The following is an 8,512-nucleotide window of genomic DNA, read 5'->3' as shown; positions in this document are numbered from 1 at the left end:
TAATATTTGTCTTCTCAATAAACCCTCAGTTCCTAGCAGACAGACATCGTTTCTTTCATTTCTGGAATGCCAGCCCCAGAACCTTGCTCCTGACTGTCCTGCCCCCTTCTCCCTGCGACTCCCTCCTCCAGTCCTACCACATTCTCTCGTCTGTTACATCAGCTCCCTCTGACCCTTTGCCTTCTCTTAGCCACCTCCCCAGGGGACAGAGTAGAGTGTTGAAGAGCTTAGGCTCTCCTGTTGGACTGCCTGGATTTGAATCCTGTCTCTGCTCCTTCTTTTCTAAGCTGTAAGAAATTGACCAAATTCTTTAACCTCTCTGAGCCTCAATTTTACCTTCTATAAAATGAAAACAGTAGCACCTACCGCAGAGGGTGGTGATGAGGCTTCAATGAGATGATGCATGTAAAGAACTTAGACTTGGCCTGGTGCCACTACTGTTATTTTCACTATGGTGTTGTCTGATGCCTGTATGGATATAAAAACACCCTCTCTCATTTTCTCTCAGGGAGCTTGTCTGCCCAGCTCCTGATGGAAAGGTGTCTGAGTGGGAAGAGCTAACATCTGTTGTCCTAGGAGAGTTACAAACATGAAATAACTTGCATTCTTTTTTCTTTTTTATAAATTTATTTATTTATTTTTGGCTGTATTGGGTCTTTGTTGCTGCGTGCAGGCTTTCTTTAGTTGCGGCGAGCGGGGGCTACTCTGTTGCAGTGTGTGGGCTTCAGTAGTTATGGCACGCGGGCTCAGTAATTGTGGCTTACGGGCTCTAGAGCACAGGCTCAGTAGTTGTGGTGCACGGGCTTAGTTGCTTCTCAGCATGTGGGATCTTCCTGGACCAGGGCTTGAGCCCATGTCCCCTGCATTGGCAGGCGGATTCTTAACCACTGAACCACGAGGGAAGTCCCTCACTTGCGTTTTTAAATCCTGGCTTCTCTCCTTACAGGTCTTATATTTCCAGGCAAAATATTCCCTCCTTCTGAGCCTACTTCCCGCACCCAGAACAGGGGTAATGCTGTCTGCCAAACAGGGGTGAATGCAGGGACGTTACAATGCACTGTCCTGACACAAAGTGAGCCCCTGATGAGTGGTAGCTTTTAACACGAATAACATTCACTCTGTAATGCGGCAGGTAATAGTTACTGAGGAAAGAGAACAAGGATGGGGGAAGATTTTTCAATGGATATTGTTTGGAGCTTTAAAATATTTATATTATCTATGTTGTTTTAAAATTAAATATAAATTTTAAGAAATGAATAAAATTGATAAATTCAGATTATGAACAAATAAAATTTAAAATATACTATATTCCAGATAACTATTTTTGCCCTATTTTATAGATGGAGAAACTGAGACTCAGAGTGGAATAACTTGCCCAGGATCCAGCAGCCAGCCAGAGCCGGAGCCGGGATTAGAACCCAGGTCTGCCTGACTCCAGTGCCCGGGGCCTTTCCCTGCGCTTGGTCTCTGGTTTCTGGGTAAGCACCATGGGGTGGTCAGGCGGCCTAATGGATGGGAGTAGCTTCCTGAAATCAGCTTCCCAGTGAGAAGCTGGTCCATCCCCATGCCTCCTTAGACTCGTGAAGACGGGGTGTCTCCTCTGGAAATCTTCCGGCTGGGTGTCGGGGCCTCCTGACCCTCCCACATTTGCTCCAGCGGGCAGGTCCCCACATCTCAGATGGCAGCTGTGTCTAGGACTGAGCAGGTTCCTTCAGAGGCGCAGACCCCTCACTCCCAGTTCCGCTAACTCATGGTCTCACGTGGGGAGCGGTCCCATTCCCATGGGGTGGGGGGCAGTTTGGGAGGGCTTTGGCACCTCCATAATTCCCATCAACTCCTTCTGGCAAAATAATGAAACAGTTTCAAGGCAAGTCCTTAAATCCCTTCTCGATGCCCCTCATTAATTATTATGCAGACATTCCATAGGTGACCAGTGGCTGCTCTCAGACTGCTTCCTGACTGTGGCTGTGCCACAGGCTTCCTCCTTCTGGCCCAACAGAAATTCAGCCCAAATGTTACAGGGAGCAACGAAAGTCTAGAAAAGTACACAGCTGTGGGGCAGGGGAGGGCCGGTGTCACGGGGCCTGGCCCCATCATTTTGCACTTGAGGAACGTGGGTGGGGAGTGGGGCACTGACACATGTCGAGTCAGCCGTGGCACGGGCTCTCCAGGCCTTCTGAGTGCCCACCGATGCCCTTCTCCCTAAAGATCTTCCTGAGCACCGGCCCTTTGCAGGGAGTTAGAGGACAAACAACAAACAAAACAAAATCATTGCCTTTGAGCACTTATGAATGTCCCTGCTGGACAGGAGAAGATAGATTGAGGGGCGGAGCCCTGGATTCATGTCAAAACAATCAGGGAACCAAAGGCCATCCGGTAACAAAGTCCTGCAGCTCTCACAGAGTACCATGGTCGCAGGCTCTGCAGATGTATCCTGGGCACCTGCCCCGCAAAAGACCACACCTGATATCCACAGAACACAATTCACCGGCTCCCCTGGGGGCAGAGACTGGCATCCAACGTGCTTTTAAAACAGCTTTATTGAGATTTAACTCACATACCATTCAATTAACCCATTTTAGGTGTAGAAGTCAATGGTATTTAGTACATTCACAGTGTTGTGTAACTATCGCCACAATAAATTTTAGAACATTTACATCACCCCAAAAAGAAACCCCATACCTGTCAGCAGTCACCCCTATTTCTCCCCAGCTTCGCATCCCAGCCTGTCGCAGCCATAAATCTACTTTCTGTCTTTATAGATTTGCCTATTCTGGCCATTGTCTACAAATGGAATCATATAATATGTGGCCTTTCTGTCTGGCTTCTGTCACTTAGCTTAATGTTTTCAAAGTTCATCCATGTTGCAGCTGTACCCACACTTCATTCTTTTTATTGTTGGATAATATTCCATTGTATGGATATACTCTATTTTATTTATCCACTCATCTGTGGATGGGCATCTCGGCTGTTTCCACTTTTTGGCTCTTCTGAATAATGCCGCTATGAACATTCATGTGCAAATTTTTGGCACCGAATTTTCAAAACATATTTACAGCAGCCCAGTTATCTAATAGGAACCACTGCCTCAGTTGCTGTTCCTTTAAGGGAAAGTGGCAAATCCCATCCAGAAGCAGCCTGACGTGAGGGGCCCCTCTAGGTGCTCCTCTAAGCAGTGAAGACAGTGCTGGGAAGGGGGCAGCTGAGGGCTAACAGTGGCGAATTTTCTATAGCTCTCACTCTGCCATGGAGAAAAAGGAAAACTAAAAATAGTTTGTAGGTGGATCCCAATGTTGGTTTGCACTTCAAAGAGCCTCCATCAATAATTGTCTCCTAGTTGCACAGTCAAGGTGTCGAAATGGTTGGGCCTCTCTTATTAGCTGCTTCCTAGAGAGTATTCAGCTATCCTTTTTTTAATTCAGTGTGTTTCACTCAACTCTAGTTGCAACTTGAGGAAAGAAAACACATGTGAAGTCTCCTAACAGAAGAACAAATCACTGAGCAGAAATCAGCCAGCAGGCAGATGTCTTGGGGTTCATAGGATGAAGAGGCAACTCGAGAATCTGCTGGGCATTGGTGAGCAGGTGGAGTGAGGGAGGGAAAGAGTTCTGGGGATGTTTGATTCTTCCTCAAAGGTTGGGTATTGTCATTCAGCCATTCCTGGTAAGAGACGCCGCCGGAAAGAGCTAAGGAAAGAATCCCCCTCTAATTCTGACGTAGGAGCTTCTCAGGTGGGGCACCCAGTTATCTGGTGAAGGCAGGTGTCTTCAAAGTGGAGGCAAAACAAGTTTTGCTCAGTTAAACACCATTAACATAACTCTGCAAGTGTCCCAGCGGGTTCACAGGAACAGCCCTGAAATGGCTCAGTTACACTTTTGAAGGGAAAAGATTCTGAGAAGTGACCAACATTAGTTGTGAACAAGCACCACACAGGCCCCCGGAAAAGCTGGAAAGCACAGAGGCCAAGTCAGCCAAGATCACCGGAGGCCAGGGTAGAGCTGCTCACAGGTCATCCACACCCATGCATCCTTGGGCCTGGAAAGAGCTCACTCAGCTCAGACAAGCCCACTGGATTCCCAGGCTGCCTCCTGAGTGAGTGAGTCTCCACCAAGCCCAAGTAGCTCGTAAACAAGTCATAATGAGCACAAAGCATCAGCCGCAGGGGCACCTGGGGACTCCCGCCCAGCTCCCGCCACAGGCGTCAGGCTCACAGGCCTGGGCACAGGTCTCTGCTCTTCAGCTGCGTGTCACCAGCCTCCGTGGTCATTCAGTTTGGCTCATCACCCACACCTCCCACAGTCTGGAGCCTCAGGTGCCAGGCCGTTCAGCTCACTTTGCAAGAATAATAATAAAAGTAGCTGTTGTGTAAAATTTTTCACAAATTTTGGGCCAAGTATTTTATACGCATTATTTGAGTCTGCAAAAACAAAAACCCAAACGTATCATTGCCCGTTTTACAAGCAAGTAATCGGAGGCTGTGATGATTAATTTTATGTATCAACCTGGCTAGGATATGGCGACCAGTTGTTTGGTCAGGCACCAGTCTAGATATTGTTGTAAAGGTATTTTCTGGATGTGAATAACAGTAAAATCAGTAGGCTTTCAGGAAAGCAGATTACCCTCCATAATGTGGGGGGGCCTCATCCGTTCAGTTGAAGGTCTTAAGAGAAAAGACAGAGACCCTGTGGAGGAAGAAGGAACTGGGCCTCTACACTGCCTACGAACTCGAGACCCCCAACATCAGCTGTTCCCTGGGTCTCCAGCCTGCCCGCCTGCCCTGTGCATTTCAGACCTGCCAGCCCCACAATCCCATGAGTCACTTCGACATAAATCTCTCCCTCTCTATATATATACATCCTATTGGTTCTTTCTCTTTATATATAGTCTCTATTGGTGATTACTACAGAGGCCCAGGAAAGGTAACCACCTCCCAGGGTCATACACTAAGGAAGAGGCAGTGCTGGCCAGCTCCAAAGTTGTGCTCTTAACCAAACACACAACAACCCTTTCAGCCTGGACTCTGAGAGGCTCCAGTCAGCTGATGCCCCAGATCCAAGTGTCTGAGGGTCCCTAACTCTACAGAACATCTCATGGGAAGGACAGCTAAGGGATGGGCACACACCTCTCTTTGGGAGGCTGCACCAAAAGAGCTGCTCCTCAGTGGCTCCTGTGTCACAGGGACCACGCTGGGTTATCACCCCTCGGGGGAGATTTTATTAGTCTGACTTGGGTTTCTAACTAATCTCCACGTGGTGCCCTCCAGATGAGGGGCTGTGTGAACCAAGAACACAGCATTTCATAGGCCGCAGCACCACCTACTGCTGGTTTATATGAACAAAGAGAGTGACTGAATCACGCTGATCTGAGGCCACTCCAGCATTAGCCCCATTTTACGGACTGGCAAACAGAGGTTCTTTAAGAACCAGCTCAAGTCCTGCCTCATCCACAAAGCTTTACACAACTACCATTTCTCCTCCAGACTTTTCAAGAGTTGGCACCCAGGGGATTCCAGATACAAGAGGACTTCGGAAAGCTCTTTAGAAGGACGGACATGTCTCTCAGCCTTGCTGATTCCAGTTCCTGTGGAGGATATGGGTTTAGATTCCCCAGGTGATTCTAATGCACCACCACTGTCTCTACCACATGTCTTAGCACTGACTTGAATAGTTCACTACTTCATAAATACTTAGATCTGAGGCCTGGTTTTCATTATCTGCAACTTGAGAACGTGCTTCTCTAGGCCTCACTTTCCTCACAGGTCAAGCAGGGATACTCTGCTCTAATTCACACAGTTGTGGTGAAGTTTCAACAAGGCAAGGCAGTTAGGGCACAGGAGCCACTTATAAAATTACTCTGTCTTACAGGGACTCTGTGAAATAGCACCCTGCACCCTGCACAGCACTGAGTCCATAGCAGGTGTTTTACTGCAAAACTGCACCATGATTTGTGGGTACAGGTTGGTGTGGTGAGCACACTGGCTGCTTCTCTCAGACAATGAGCTTGTCTTCCCACAGGTGTGAACAGGAATGGGCACAGCCCTGGTTTCCACACAGATATGGGCTCACAGGTACATGGAGGATACGCCCTGTGCCAGGTGCTTACCATGGAGTCCATGTAAGGCTGGATGTCAAGTCCAGTGACAGCGATAGTAACTTCAGGGGGAGGAATGGGGTTTCTCCCCCAGCCATGCCCCTACTGCATGGAGAGTAACATTTGTAAATGTTTGTGTCTTCATTATGTCAGTTCTCAAATTCTCTTTTACACTTCGGTAACAGGACAATGGTTTTTTTGGTTTTTGGTTTTTTTTAGTATGTTGGGGATAGGAGTTTATTCATTTATTTATTTATTTTTGCTGTATTGGGTCTTTGTTTCTGTGCGAGGGCCTTCAGTTGGGGCAAGCGGGGGCCACTCTTCATCGCGGTGCACGGGCCTCTCACTATCACGGCCTCTCTTGTTGCGGAGCACAGGCTCCAGATGCGCAGGCTCAGCAGTCGTGGCGCACGGGCCCAGTTGCTCCGCGGCATGTGGGATCCTCCCAGACCAGGGCTCGAACCGTGTCTCCTGCATTAGCAGGCAGATTCTCAACCACTGCGCCTCCAGGGAAGCCCAGGACAATGAGTTTTTCTGCAATGTTTATTCCATCGTCTAACACAATGCCCGGCCACAAGAGGCCATCCATTAAACGAAATTGGCTTGTGTGGTGAGATGGGCTTGAATCCAAAGAATGGGAACTGGTGAGTGTGGCCCCAGATGGAGCATAACCTGTGCCCATTTGATTATCATCCATTCGAAGACATATTTACTGGACAATGTGCCAAACACAGTTCCAAGTGCTGAGAACACAGTCGTGCATGAGATTTAGGCTCTGTTGTCAGAGGGCAAAGCTTGCAACTAGTGGGAAAGGCAGTCAACACTGATCTAATTTAGCGACAAGTTCTATAACGGAAAGAAAACAGGGTGATGTGATAGTAAGCGGGGTGATGGAGTGGATGGGGGGCTTCTGAGAGGATGGAGTGAATGATTCCTCTTCCTCTGGTTCAGACTAGCAGGGAAGGTGCAAAGAGTAACATCCAGCCCAGAGCTCAGGTCTTCTTATCCTGCCTCTGAGGTTGGGCCAGGCCAGAAGACTGGATTTCAGATCTGCACTTTGGTAAGGTAACAGGACAACCATTTTATGTGCAATGTTTATCCTTAGTGATGGTAAATACATATGCCTGGTAGCTACAGATATAGAACATTTCTCAAGCAGACATGGCAAGAGTAGTGAAACGTCTGTTCATTCATTTACAAACCTAGTGACATGAAAAGAAAATCTTCATTGAAATCCGGCTTGATAGAAACTGTGCACAATGTTAATACCACATTCGCAGAGGGCAGAAATGCTCGGTCACCCTGTGTGCCTGTCATCACCAGGGCTCGTGAGAAACATCCCATTTACTGAAGTGCCTCAGGGAATTCCCTGGCGGTCCAGAGGTTAGGACTCCGGCTTCCACTGCCGAGGGCCTGGGTTCAATCCCTGGTGGGGAACTAAGGTCCTGCAAAACATGAGGCACGGCCAAAAAAAAAAATATTCTAATAATAATAACGTGCCTCAAACGCCCTCAGGACCACATGCTGATGCAACACAGGGACAGAAAAGGCTGAGCTGAGCTGGACATTTACAAATGCAAAGAATAAGTTGTAGCCTTTACAATAATTATGGTGGCGTTTATCATACATCCAAAGCGTTGACCAGAGAGTAGAGCGTTAGCTGTGCTGTTAGAAAACCCTTCACTGAAATGAGCTGCAGTTTTTTTTTTTTTTTTCAGTACGCGGGCCTCTCACTGTTGCGGCCTCTCCCGCTGCGGAGCGCAGGCTCCGGACGCACAGGCTCATCGACCATGGCTCACGGACCCAGCCGCTCCCAGGCATGCGGGATCCTCCCGGACCGGGGCACGAACCCGCGTCCCCTGCATCGGCAGGCGGACTCTCAACCACTGTGCCACCAGGGAAGCCCTGAGCTGCAGTTTTGACCCCACACCCTCTTGTTCTGGGAAAAGAGAAGCTGTGTAGAGTGAATGGTTACCCTCAGACAGAAATTAAGGTACTTTTTCTTCCTCCTTCACGTCTCCACCCACCATGTGACACTCTGCAGTATGAGGCATTAGAATATAGCTTGGAAGAAAGAGGTCCCCCAAGCTTCAGTTCTTGGTGTGCAAAGCAAATCCTGGCATTGATCTTTTGAAAAAGGCGCTAAAAGTACCCTCCCCACCTCTTGTAATTCCTGTCCTTGAGAGAATGAAAAACGAGAAGGCAGAAGGTTTGCAAAGGATAAAACAGATGCACCTAGGGGCTTCCCTGGTGGCGCAGTGGTTGAGAGTCCGCCTGCCGATGCAGGGGACACGGGTTCGTGCTCCGGTCCAGGAAGATCCCACATGCCATGGAGCGGCTGGGCCCGTGAGTCATGGCCGCTGAGTCTGCGCGTCCGGAGCCTGTGCTCCACAACGGGAAAGATAACAACAGTGAGAGGCCC

The sequence above is a fragment of the Phocoena phocoena genome, chromosome 20, assembly GCF_963924675.1.
Source record: "Phocoena phocoena chromosome 20, mPhoPho1.1, whole genome shotgun sequence".
Classification (NCBI taxonomy): domain Eukaryota; kingdom Metazoa; phylum Chordata; class Mammalia; order Artiodactyla; family Phocoenidae; genus Phocoena; species Phocoena phocoena.
The sequence above is the reverse complement of the archived record's forward strand: the minus strand, read 5'-3'. Positions refer to the sequence as shown.